Here is a 12479-nt window from a genome sequence, read left to right on the forward strand (position 1 = left end):
TGAAGCCAGTATGTGTTCTATGGTGATTTTCAACTGAAATCTAGATGTTCTCAAAGTTGCTTAATGTTAATTTTCAGTGCTCCAACATGAGCCCAAACATAATTAACACACCTATTTTTTTTCTCTAAGAATCTAGTTTTCTAGGAGAGACAATCATCTTTTAAAAAGTAACTATAAGGTGAAGTCCATTTCCAGAAAAAGCGAACATGTCTATGGTATCATCATGACATCATCAACCATCATTCATTTAAAGGTGTAAGCTGGAAGTTTTCCTGTGTCCCACCTAGTCCTGTAGCCGCTCGAACCCAATTAAACACACAGAGGCTTATATTACTTATGAACTGCATGGTCTATGGTAGGCCGTCTTTGTTTGGATTGTTGGTTACAAATTGTTATTGGTCATAGTCAATATGTTTCTAAAGAAAAAAGAGGATATGATATAGATATGATAGGATGAAAAGGTAGATTATTGAATCTACTTTTAAAGAGCAACTTGTTTAAAATGTTTTACATTGGTATAGATTTTAGTTTATTGATACAAATTTAGAGCAACTTGTTTAAAATGTTTTACATTGGTATAGATTTTAGTTTATTGATACAAATTTAGAGCAACTTGTTTAAAATGTTTTACATTGGTATAGATTTTAGTTTATTGATACAAATTTAAAGTTAATTTTGTTATACTGTATGTATATTTCTACTCTTGTTTAAAGTATTTTGTTTGTGCAACTCATTTGAAATTGTAATGTGTAGTTGAGAAATACAGATTAATAATTAGTTTTCTATGATAGTCAAACTTACAGTCATGTATGTTTTCTAGATATACATAGATATATTTCAGATAGATAGGTAATCTTCAAACATTTCAAAGACCTACAGAATACAGCATTTAAAATGTTTTAAAAACTTAGACTTTCTGGACAGTGAGACATGTCTGCTCCTGGCAGCACCAATTTACTTCAAAAAGAAAGATGGGTGTTGAAGACACTCCATATGGAATTTATCTTCTTGGCAAAAATAGCCATTTGTGCAAGAAACTGTTCTTGCCTGGACTGCTTGACAAAATGTTGTCTCGACTGGACATGCAAGACCCATAGGAAGGTGACAAACTGAACTTTACAAGGTGAAATGGTTCTTCAGGTTCATGTTTCACAGAAGAAATTGCCAGACATTCTACAGGACACAGAGAAAAGTGACTGAGAGACTAGGCCTATGGGCTGAAGATGGATGGATGCCCCCAACGTTACAGAGGAACTTTGTATGACTGTCTAGGCAGGCAGCTGTCAGTCTAGATTTTTGGAAGTTGCTTACCTGTTTACTTAGGTAATATATCCTTCTGAGTTCTTTGATGTAGTTGAAGACTAGATAGTTATAATTTTCCTTGGTTATGATGAGAGATAAGTTAGCTATGGAACCTTGGACTCACAAATATAGGATACATAGAATATTTTCTTTAATTTTGCCAAATACAAATAGACTAGATATTGTAACTGTAATTCTTGCTTTATAACTGTTCTATTATATGTAATTTTACTATGTTAAACTTAAAACCTTCCTTTTAAATAGAAAGAAAAGGGGAAATGATGGGTGATATTGCTCTGTATGCTATGAATGTGTTGCTCTGATTGGTTGATAAATAAAATGCTGATTGGCCAGTAGCCAGGCAGGAGGTAAAGGGAGGGTAAGCAAACAAGGAGAATTGTAAGAAGGCTGGGAAGGCTAAGTCAGGAGACGCCAGTCCTCTGTCCAGTGAGCAGCATGTAACAGCACACAGATAAAGCCACAGAACATGTGGCAACATATAGATTAACAGAAATGGGCTGAGTTTAAATGCAAGACCTAATCAGGGGTAGGCCTGAGTTAATGGCTGAGCAGTTTTAATAAATATAAGTTTCTGAGTGATTATTTTATAAGCAGCTGCAGGGTGTGTGGGGCTGGGCAGGACCAGAGAAAACTTCTGCTACATAAAGGCCTCTTTTTCTTTTTCATGGGAGTTTTCTCTTAACCAGAGGGTTTATGAGTTTATTATTGTGAATTTTTAAAAGTTGAAACCGTCCTCGTACAATGCCAGTAACATCTCTGTGCCAAAAACAAACTCAGATAATTTTAGTTTCTTATTGGTTATATGCAAGGAAATTGATAGAAAAAAAAAAAAAACAGTGCAAGGCAGAAGTCTGAATAATACAGAACAGCCAAAGAGATACCAATGAGGCATATCCTTCATACTATGAATGGAAATGTAGCACAGTTGACTTGATCCCTTACCACTTCCTTCAAGGCTACAGAGTACAAGATGTTTTTAAGTATCTCAATCATACAATTTTTTTGTATACAGATTTCTCCAGAAAGTCAAATCAAAACGGGTGTCTTAGAGTCTCAGACTCTATCATCTTATCATCATTTTTCTCTAAAATACTGATGTAGGTAGTACCTTTGACCCGCTCACTGAAGTCTAACATGACCTTTAAAGTTCATCTTTTAAACCCTCAACTTATCAAGAGTCATCTTAAATTAAGCATAAGAATAGAATTCTACACAAAAGACACTATGCATTTCTTAATAAATAACAAAGGGTCTGTCATTTGGACTAATTGAAAGTAGAATTTCCTACAACAAATTCATTTTATAGATGACATACAAAGATGACTTCTGCCTGATTTGTTTTGACTATGACTGGACATGCATGTTTCCCTTCGAAGTCTCTGCTGCTTCTCTTGTTACAAGTTTAAAAATGTATAACATTCTAATAGACTGGAAGATGCGAGTCACTGTCCATGTCATGTAGGTAACTTCACCCAAACTCTCCCTCACATTTTAATACACCAATAAGACAGCAGTCAGGCTATCTTCTGTTTTGAAAAAGAAGGATAGAAAGTAGGAAGAGGGGATGGAAGGAAGTAAGAAAGAGAGGAGGAAAAGGGAAAGACACAGAGAATGTTTTTAACTCTACTTTGCAACAGATGGAGACCAGTACAGAAAACCCACAACCAATCAAAATGCAGAGTTATAGAGCCCAGGTACATCTGTAGAAAACTACTGCACCTAAGATTCAAGAAACATTGTAGACAAGGGGGCAGAAAGATTATAAGGGACAGAGGATCTGGGAGTTTGCTGTGAGGCTGTGCCTCCCCTGAAAACATACATATAAGCAACATACATAGTGAGGAGGTTATATTTAGAAATATTTATGTGTATACACATACATGTATGCATGTAACAATAATTAATGAAGAAAGAGGCCATGAATTTGAAAGAGAGCAAAAAGTGGTATGTGGAAAGTTTGAAGGGATAAATATTGTAAAAATATTGATTTTCATTATTTTTAGGGGTATGTGTGTGTGTGTGTGTGTGTGTGTGTGTGTGTGTGTGTGTGTGTGTGTGCTCGTGCGCACATGTATGAATGCAGGTGCCTAATGCAGGTGCCTGAGGAGGATAGAATAGGGTGTCAGATACCCAGAGGCTAGAGTTATTGTCCATAATTCTTCTTCCATACTCTGTAAGTAAGTTCAATAAACTCATTGGTTCTCCAGGGTGAACTCTGGTGGGATCTGACTTTGGTTTGTCATTGGGACCTTCTGAGGAGGGGGAGTTGCTGCTTATGGCTCCCTTGGGAGGAATTCTCACAGCATTGCTCATCACTCTTCTCTAGAGTGTGTTCTCTTACATTTTCTGTCACCTTGCGAATGGACCTTGGATAGTTGTGACAGTTCTGTCATGTCAGAATTGTAACAGCAATGAATAAGCCGAACTCCTTATGACACACAGGGGTTATTTCAAAGTAAATTTAACTCCTTTCCTTGAAAGAATGTTTTTTTCCTACAACGCTATTGTTTTCCATTTGCTCTGAATTTGAATGGGATTCCAGAGCAACCGTTAGACAATACTGCAATGCTTTCCCATGACAGCCATGTTTTTGTTTGTTTGTTTTGTTTTACTTTTCCAGAAAAAGAAAAGAAAAAGTAGCAACCATTGTTGTAAGAGCAGCTACTGCTTCAGTGATGGGCCCAGGTAACAACCTCGTTCATGCTCGGCCTCTTTCACTGGCCAACCTAAGATCAACAACACCATCCAGGAGCAGTCTATGGATGGCATTGCCATTTGTCATCTTATGAAATAGTATGGTGGCACAGGAGTTGTTAACGTGTTAGTGCTGAGTAAGTCTTTTATGATCTTAAGATGATTTTGGATGTAGGATAGTGGACTCTGTGTGGTCATAGTGGACACTTCTGGAGCAAATATGAAAGCTAAAGTGTGTACCAGAGGATCCGCAAGGTGTCAAGGGCTGTTTATCCTTATATGTTGCTTCTGAATCACTCTACTGAAAATTTTAGGTTCTGTATAGTATTACCACCATTTGTATTTGATATAGTTCTGGGTCTTTTCATTTCATTTCATTTCTTCCTAATGGACTAACACATTCTTCCAGAAGTTAGTGGCAAAAAGAATCTCCTTGTCCATGTTCAAAACTGAAGATTGCTAGGAAGGTTTGGAGGTGAGCTCTTCCTTTCTGCCTTTATTCCCGTTTCTCTTTTAATAAAGCTTTATTTTTTTTATGTGTCCTTTGCCTGCATGTATGTATGTGCACTGAGTGCATGCCTGATGCCTGTAGAGGCCAGAAGAGGATGTCAGACCCCCTGGAACTAGAGGTAGGGATAGTTGTGAGCAGCCAGGTGGGTGCTGAGAACCCAACCCAGCTCTTCTGCAAGAGCATCCAGTGCTTTTAACTGCCGAGTTGTCTCTCCAGCTCCTGTCTCCGGCTGTTCATCTGCTCTACTCCTTCTGTATGTTGTCATTTCTGAAACCCAGACTCTTACTTTTTCTTATTTATCCCATTAGAATATTCTGGAAGACTTACCTGGCCTTGTTTGCTTGTTTTTTCCTAGGACTTGTTGCTTGGAGAAGCTTCTCTAGGCTCAAGAAAACAATGATATTTGTACGTTTAGCTTTAGCTATGATTTCTCAGGCTCAGATTCCAAATAATAAGAAGGTTAAAAAAGAAAGAAACAGAAAAAATATTGTCTTACAAATCAACAAAGAAAGAAATTAAAATGCACTATTTTTCTAAGAATGAATTTGTCATGTATTGTCTGGCCAATTAGTAAAAGCAATCATAAATGTCCCTGAGTATTTATTCATATTGTTTCCCATGACTTGGCATTGGCTTTTCAAATGGTCATGGGTCCAATGACTCAGCATGGAGGCATAATTAATTTATTCACTGAAGTACAACTGATAATGGTGAGTAAATGGTTAATCTCATTTTTATGGTTGTGTTCAAGAATATATTTACTTAGTGAGAAGTGCTTGAAGAAAGTAGTTGATTGAAACAGAAGCATGCATTATGAATGGTAGCAAAGGTTAAAGGAAAGGTTAATATTTCGATTGAAATGTGCTATGTGGATAAACCAAACTAGAGAACTCTTTCTACTTGTTAAGCAAGCATGGGTGGCTTCCTCAAAGATGAGAGAAGTTAGTAGCGAGCAGTAACTTCTCTACTCACATCACCAGGAACGCTACCTGGAAAACAGGATCCCAAGAAAGACACGGGGATCACCCAATGACGGAGAAATGGATGAGATCTACATGAACAGCCTGGACTTGAGTCGGGGTAATGAAGGGCGAGGGTCGAGGGAAAGAGAGCTTGGGGGAGCAGGAGATCCCAGCTGGATCAACAACAGAGAGGGAGAACAAGGAATAGGAGACCATGGTAAATGAAGACCACATGAGAATAGGAAGAAGCAAAGTGCTAGAGAGGCCCACAGAAATCCACAAAGATACCCCCACAACAGACTGCTGGCAATGGTCGAGAGACAGCCCGAACTGACCTACTCTGGTGATGGGATGGCCAAACACCCTAATTGTCGTGCTAGAAACCCCATCCAAGGACTGAGGGAACTGGATGCAGAGATCCATGGCTAGGCCCCGGGTGGAGCTCCAGGAGTCCAATTAGCGAGAAAGAGGAGGGTTTATATGAGCGAGAATTGTTGAGACCAAGGTTGGATAAAGCACAGGGACAAATAGCCAAATGAATGGAAACACAGGAAATATAAACCAATGGCTGAGGGGTCACGAACTGGATCAGGCCCTCTGAATGGGTGAGACAGCTGATTGGCTTGATCTGTTTGGGAGGCATCCAGGCAGTGGGACCAGGTCCTGTGCTCATTGCATGAGTTGGCTGTTTGAAACCTAGGGCTTATGCAGGATCGCTTGGCTCGGCCTGGGAGGTGGGGACTGGACCTACCTGGACTGAGTCTATCAGGTTGATCTCAGTCCTCGGGGGGAGGCTTTGCCCTGGAGGAGGTGGGAATGGGGGGGTGGGCTGGGGGGAACGTGAGGGGGGCGGGAGGGGGGAGAACAAGGGAATCCGTGGCTGATATGTAGAACCGAATGGTATTGTAAAATAAAATATATATATATTTGCAAACATAAAAAAAACACACACATGAAATCATCTAAAAATCAGAAATTAATAAATACTTTCCATATCAAAAAAAGATGAGAGAAGTTATCACATATCAAGTAGATTGTGTGTGTGTGTGTTTTTTTATGTTTTTTGTGTGTTGTTTTATGTTTTTTGTGTCTGTGTGTGTGTCTGTGTGTCTGTGTATGTGAGTCCGTGTGTGTGTCTCTCTGTGTGTGAGTCTGTGTGTGTGTGTTTGTATGTATGTCTGTGTGTGTGAATGTGTGTGTGTGTGTGTGTGTGTGTGTGTGTGTGTGTGTGTTCTCTGGGCTCTGCTCCCTCCTCTTTTGCAAATGCTGGATATCAGCCCATGATTCAGTCAAGGAAACCCTATAGTTTGTGCTGGCTCTTTATTAAGTCACCTGTACTAAATTGCATTTTCTAGAACTTCCTTGCATGGTTTTTGGTTTGCATCAGTCATAGAAGATGTTTTGTATGAGATTTAGAAAATGGAAATGAAGCTGTGAGATGTTTTATATGAGACTTAGAAAATGGAAATGAAGTAAAGGTTGGTACAGGCACCAATCAATTCACCTATGCATAATTTCATATGCAACTACAGGGTAGAATATCAGTCTCTCTTAGGGAGCATAGAACACCTGAGTACAGTGACTATGACATTGAGGTTAGATGTGTGAAGAGCCAGATAAACCTGCAGTCTATTCTTATGGGCTCCAGCTGCTCCCTGAGTCTTCAGATACCTGTGTGGATGCTTGTTGCTCATGCTGCCATCCAGTTTTCCTTTCTGACGTGCAATCTGGCTGACATTTCAGACCCATCAACACATATGGAAGGGATAGCTTACACTACTGTTCCAATAGCTCTCAAAGTCACATCAAGGTCCACTCCCAATAAAAATATTCTTTGTCATTTGTCGCATTTCTGCTTCCATGTTATTACCTGAATTATGTACTTTCCAGTTGAGTAACTTTAAGAGTCCTCAATTTCCAAAATAGGGGTGCACAATTTATCATCTTCCTCATTCTTTTTTGAGATCTAACAATAAATCTTATATTGAAATTTTTGAAGAATGTATAAAATATAGATGAAGGATTGAATTTATGTATTCATGAATAGACATCTGTGTATAGATTTCTGCATATAAATTAATAAATATTAATGAGTTTGCCTTCTGTTATGGTTTGGTTCTAAAATATCCTCCCTGTGGCCATGTGCTAAAGGCTTGATTGAAAACTGATGGGCTTTAAGGGGATCTGATGGATTGATTATAGGATAAGATACATCGGGAGATGACAGGAACTGTAGGAGGTATGCAGTATTTGGAGGAAGTGGACCCCTGTGGACTGTGCCCTTGAAGGATATACTGTGTGTTAGACCCTTGTTCTTGTCTGAACAGGTTTCTCTCACACTCTTTCTTTCCAATGTTGGCTAACCTTCCTCTTTGCTCCCCCACTGTTAAGGTGAGCCACTTTTCTTCACCACAAGCTTCCTGCTGTGATGTTCTACCTTACCATGGACCCAAAACAGCAGAAAAAAAACCATAAGAGGTTATCCAAAAACAAAAATCCCTTCCTTACCTCAAGTTGCTTACCTCAGGTAATTTCTCACAACCACAGAAATCTAACCTGTCCTTGTCTGGAGAGATACATAATTCCACAAGTTAAGTTCAACACTTCAAAACAAATTCCTTAGGGAACTTGTGTGGCTCACTAATTTCAGAAAGCCATGCCTGCATTGCTTATCCTGCTGTCTTTGATGAAGTTTCACATGGAACAACTAACTGATGGTCTTCGTGGCTTCTCTTTTCATAGAGACTCTGAGATTGTCTAGACAATCCTTTTACACAGGATAGTCAGGTGTTTCTCCAAGTATGGCAGCCTTTGGGATCTTACATAATGTTCCAGTGGGCAAGGTGCTGGCTTATTTCCTGTTACAGCCTTCCTTCAGAAGTCATCTAGATTTACATCAAATCAAATTCAAGGGGAACAAATATAGAACCTACTTACCTACCTATAAATGAACTTACACTTGTGCATTAAAATTGCCTCTACAACTTTGGCTTATTGAAACCATTATTTCTTAATAAAGTCTTCATTTTTCTCAGTCATGAGGTCTCCTATGGAGAGTCTTTATGAATTCAATTCTCACCTTGAATGAAAAGAACCACAGGAATGATGTTGGTAGCTTTATTAGATGACACTACTGGATATTGGCATCTCTGCTTTCTCGAAAAAGTTTGGATCAGACCTTAATGATCCAATTGACTTACATATGAAAGTCTTGTCTCTGGATAATCCACATGTCTGACCATTACCTATTAAAAACACAAGCTATTTAAGGTCAATTACACTAAATGATATGACTTAAATAAGCAACTCTGACCTTCTGCTCTGTAGGGTTCTTCTGTTACATAATTGACTTTTTGTCCACATAAAGGACCTGAAATTCAAAACAATTTTTTCTATCACTGGACACAAATATCTCACTGAAAGATGTGTTCATTATATCAGGTCAAAGGAGAAACTGTGGCTACTTAATATTAATAGGCAGTAAATGCAATCTTGATGAATATAGACATTTTCAAGATCTTTATTTCTGCCTAAGGAAATGCATCTAATCAGCATTCCAATGCAAACATTTGTAACAGTAGGCCATCAAGGACAATTTTTTTTAATTTTATGCTCTCATCATTCTTATTTTAAAAGCCCATGAAAATTCTAGGCTTTTATGCAAAAACAAAGGTGTTAAGTACTTAAAGTACTGCTTATTTCTTAAGATGGGTCTTTATATAGCAAGCCACGGTAGAAAACTCTTGGGCTGCATGCACACTGCAATTTAATTTCACTACCCATTGCTCATCACAAACACCTGTGATACCTCAACAGACTAATAGAGCATGGGTTTAAAATGGCTCTTGACTTCTATTAATCAGCACATGCTTCAATTTCTGGTTGATAACCTAATGTGAGTGATCAGAAGCAGACCTACATACACACTGTATTTCAGTGATGACCAACATCTTCCCTGGCCCTTCTCTTCAACTTTCTGAACTATGAAAACTTCAAGTCATAGGAACTAGACTTTAGAAGGCATGAAAAGAGTCTCTGTGTACAAAATGAAGGCTTTGCTCCTACTTCTCACATTCCTCATGACATCATATAATTTGACCTCTGATTATATAGTGTTGTGTTGAACATATAAATAGAAGGCATTGATGAATCTTCCTTTAATTACGTAGATTCTTCCCTCAGCCCGCCATTGTTAAGCAGAGCACCTTTTACACAGTTGTTTCTAGCCCCTACCCAAAGAGCACTCTTGGCACACTACAACAAATATGTGAAGAGAGACAAAGTTTCTGTTTGGAAAACAAGGAGAGAATTTAGCAGAAGATAGTTACTCTGTTCTCCCACACTGTTAGAAGCAACCCCTATGCTGAGCCCATAATCTCTACCTTTTCATTCATTCATTTGTTCATTCATTCATTCAAACTATTTAATATAAAGTTGTGTACCACATGGAAAGGATCTTTTTGTTGTTGTTGTTTTTTTTTTTTTAGTGCAAGTGTTCCATTTCTTTCTTTAAGGACTAATGAGAGATCAGATAAGCTTTAGACATTGATTGCTTTCTAGAAAATCTGGGTGACAAGGCTGTTTTTAAATTTTATAAATCAAACTTTGAATGAGGTTAGTTTACAGAGCAAATATTGATTTAAAAAGACTAAATAAACTTTCAGGATATATGCGCCCCACCCACCCACACACCTGTCTCTATCTTTCTACTGTCTTTCTTAGTTGTCTTCAATGAAATTTACAAGCATTCATGTGTAAGCTTCATGCGAAGCCACACAAAATAATCCATATATTATTCATCCATTAAGTGTGAGTTGATTGTGTGTGTGTGGGGGGGGGCGGTGGTAAACAGAAAATCAGAGCAAAATTTTGTGACAGGAAGTGGACTGTAATGCAAACTTATAACAATGGTGTTAGCCACAGGCTCCAGTGGTGAGTAGAAGTGTGACCTGGAGGAGACTATCATTGGATGATAGACCAGAGTGGACCATACCACCTTAAAAAAGATAAGGTAAAGAAAAATGGCCTTTAAAGTTGAAGGAAAGAAGATACATTGAAATGTTGGTGAAATGCTTCACAAAGCTTGTGTGACAGTATTGAAAAATAGGAGACACATCTCCTGAAGTGGTATCTCTGGCTAAAGCAGTGTGTTCGTACCTTGAAGATACATACATGAATAAATGAAAAGTTTAAAAAAATGAATTATTATATTTTCAAGCAAAATGTGAAGAAAGGTATCTAGTGGCTATGAATTATGATATCATTCCTTGTCTCCCTAGATGACAAAATTTATAAGATACATTGCTCAAATTAAGAAATGGCTTTAGGCAAAGAGCAAATCCAGGGTAGGCCTGTAAGATTCCTTTAATATCTCAGGAAAAAATTGCATTTACTATATCATGTTGATCTTTTGAAATAAAGTTTAAGGACATACCTTTTCTGTTAGAAAATAGGACAGACTTTCCCCTACCAAAGAATGGGATCTGTGAGACTCCTCTGAGTGGATCTTAAGGATGAAAAGAATTTGTCTTGAACAGGTTTGTGAATTTTGTTTCTGTCTGATGGGATAAATAGGCAGGAATATAAAAATCACACATTGTTTTTAAATAATTTTTACCAGTGTGAACAGATGGGGATAAAGAGTATATAACATGCAAAAATACATTCACTCCTCAGTTTTCTATAGGGATAAAACAATCAAGAAGTGACCAGATGATCACACAACCTTCTTTTTCGAGAAAGCAAGAAGTGTGTAAAGTCATAGACCCAGGATTTTGTAGGTGGAGCTAAGAACTCCAGGCAACCAGCCCAGGAGCTGTACCTGCTCCTAACAAACTGTGCCCAGCTAGTTTTCAAAGCTACTTTGCCTCAGAGACCCTTGATTCCCCCCACTTCTCCCATTTTAGAGTTTTGTCTGTAGTATGTATCACAATAACTTTAGAAACTATTAATTGAGGAAATTGTATGCAACATGATGTTTGGAACTACGTGTACACTGTAAAGTGGTACAACATGAGGCGGTCAAAGGCAAACTGGTCTACTGCAGCTTGTGGCTATGGCAGCCCTTGCCCTTCTCCCCCTTCTTCTCTGCCCTGCTAAGCCATAGATTCCATTCCTGAAGCTGGCCTCCAAGGTCTGTTCCCCTATTTGGCCACTTCCTTCTCCTGAGGTCAGCTACCAAGGTCCAGCTATCAAAGTATTGAAGTCTAGTCATCAACTCCCTCCCCCTTGGATCAAGCCCAATTAAAATTAAACACCTCATCCCAACCAAAAATGGTTTTTCCATTTTACTTTTATAAACTGCTGCCTATGGGCCACACCTGTCTCCTCTCTATCCAGAGGCAATCTTTTGTCCCTCCAGGACAAATGCCCTTGCCTCCTTTCCCCTTCTTCCCTTCCCCTTCTCCCTCATCCTCTATCTCTTGTCTTTGTCTTTTATTCCCTGGCCTCTGTCCCTCTGGGGCAAATAAATTTCCTTTGTGCTGAGAACTTGGTCTTGAGGATCCTGAGCCGGTATTTTCCTTTTAGAGGTAAAGAATTTTTAGTTTGGTTCTCACATCTTAAAATGGAGCGGAACTGTACCTGAGGAGATGTTGTATCCAAGGAAACCAAGCCAAGGAACTTTGTGCACATCTCTAATGAGATCCTCAGTCTCAGACTTGATCCTGATATAGTAATGAGCTCAAACTTGTGGAGACTATTAGAGAAGAGTGGCTGCATGTTGAATATGGGGATAACTCAAATAACCTGTAGAGTGTACCGGCTTTTAAACAGAGCACCGAACCATTGGGTCCTCAGCCCCAGGTGAGAGGTAGGGTTCACATCCTCTTCCCGAATGCACTGGAAACTTGTAACTGCCTGGACTAGTTTTGAAAAAGCCTCTTCCCTGTTCACCATACATTCATGCTGGAGCCCCTATCTGACATGTAAGCAGTTTAGCTACGCTGAAGTCATTGGAGTTGAGAGAAAGACCAAATTAATTTACAAGT

The sequence above is a fragment of the Peromyscus californicus genome, unplaced genomic scaffold, assembly GCF_007827085.1.
Source record: "Peromyscus californicus insignis strain IS unplaced genomic scaffold, ASM782708v3 Scaffold_15__1_contigs__length_86483966, whole genome shotgun sequence".
NCBI lineage: Eukaryota > Metazoa > Chordata > Mammalia > Rodentia > Cricetidae > Peromyscus > Peromyscus californicus.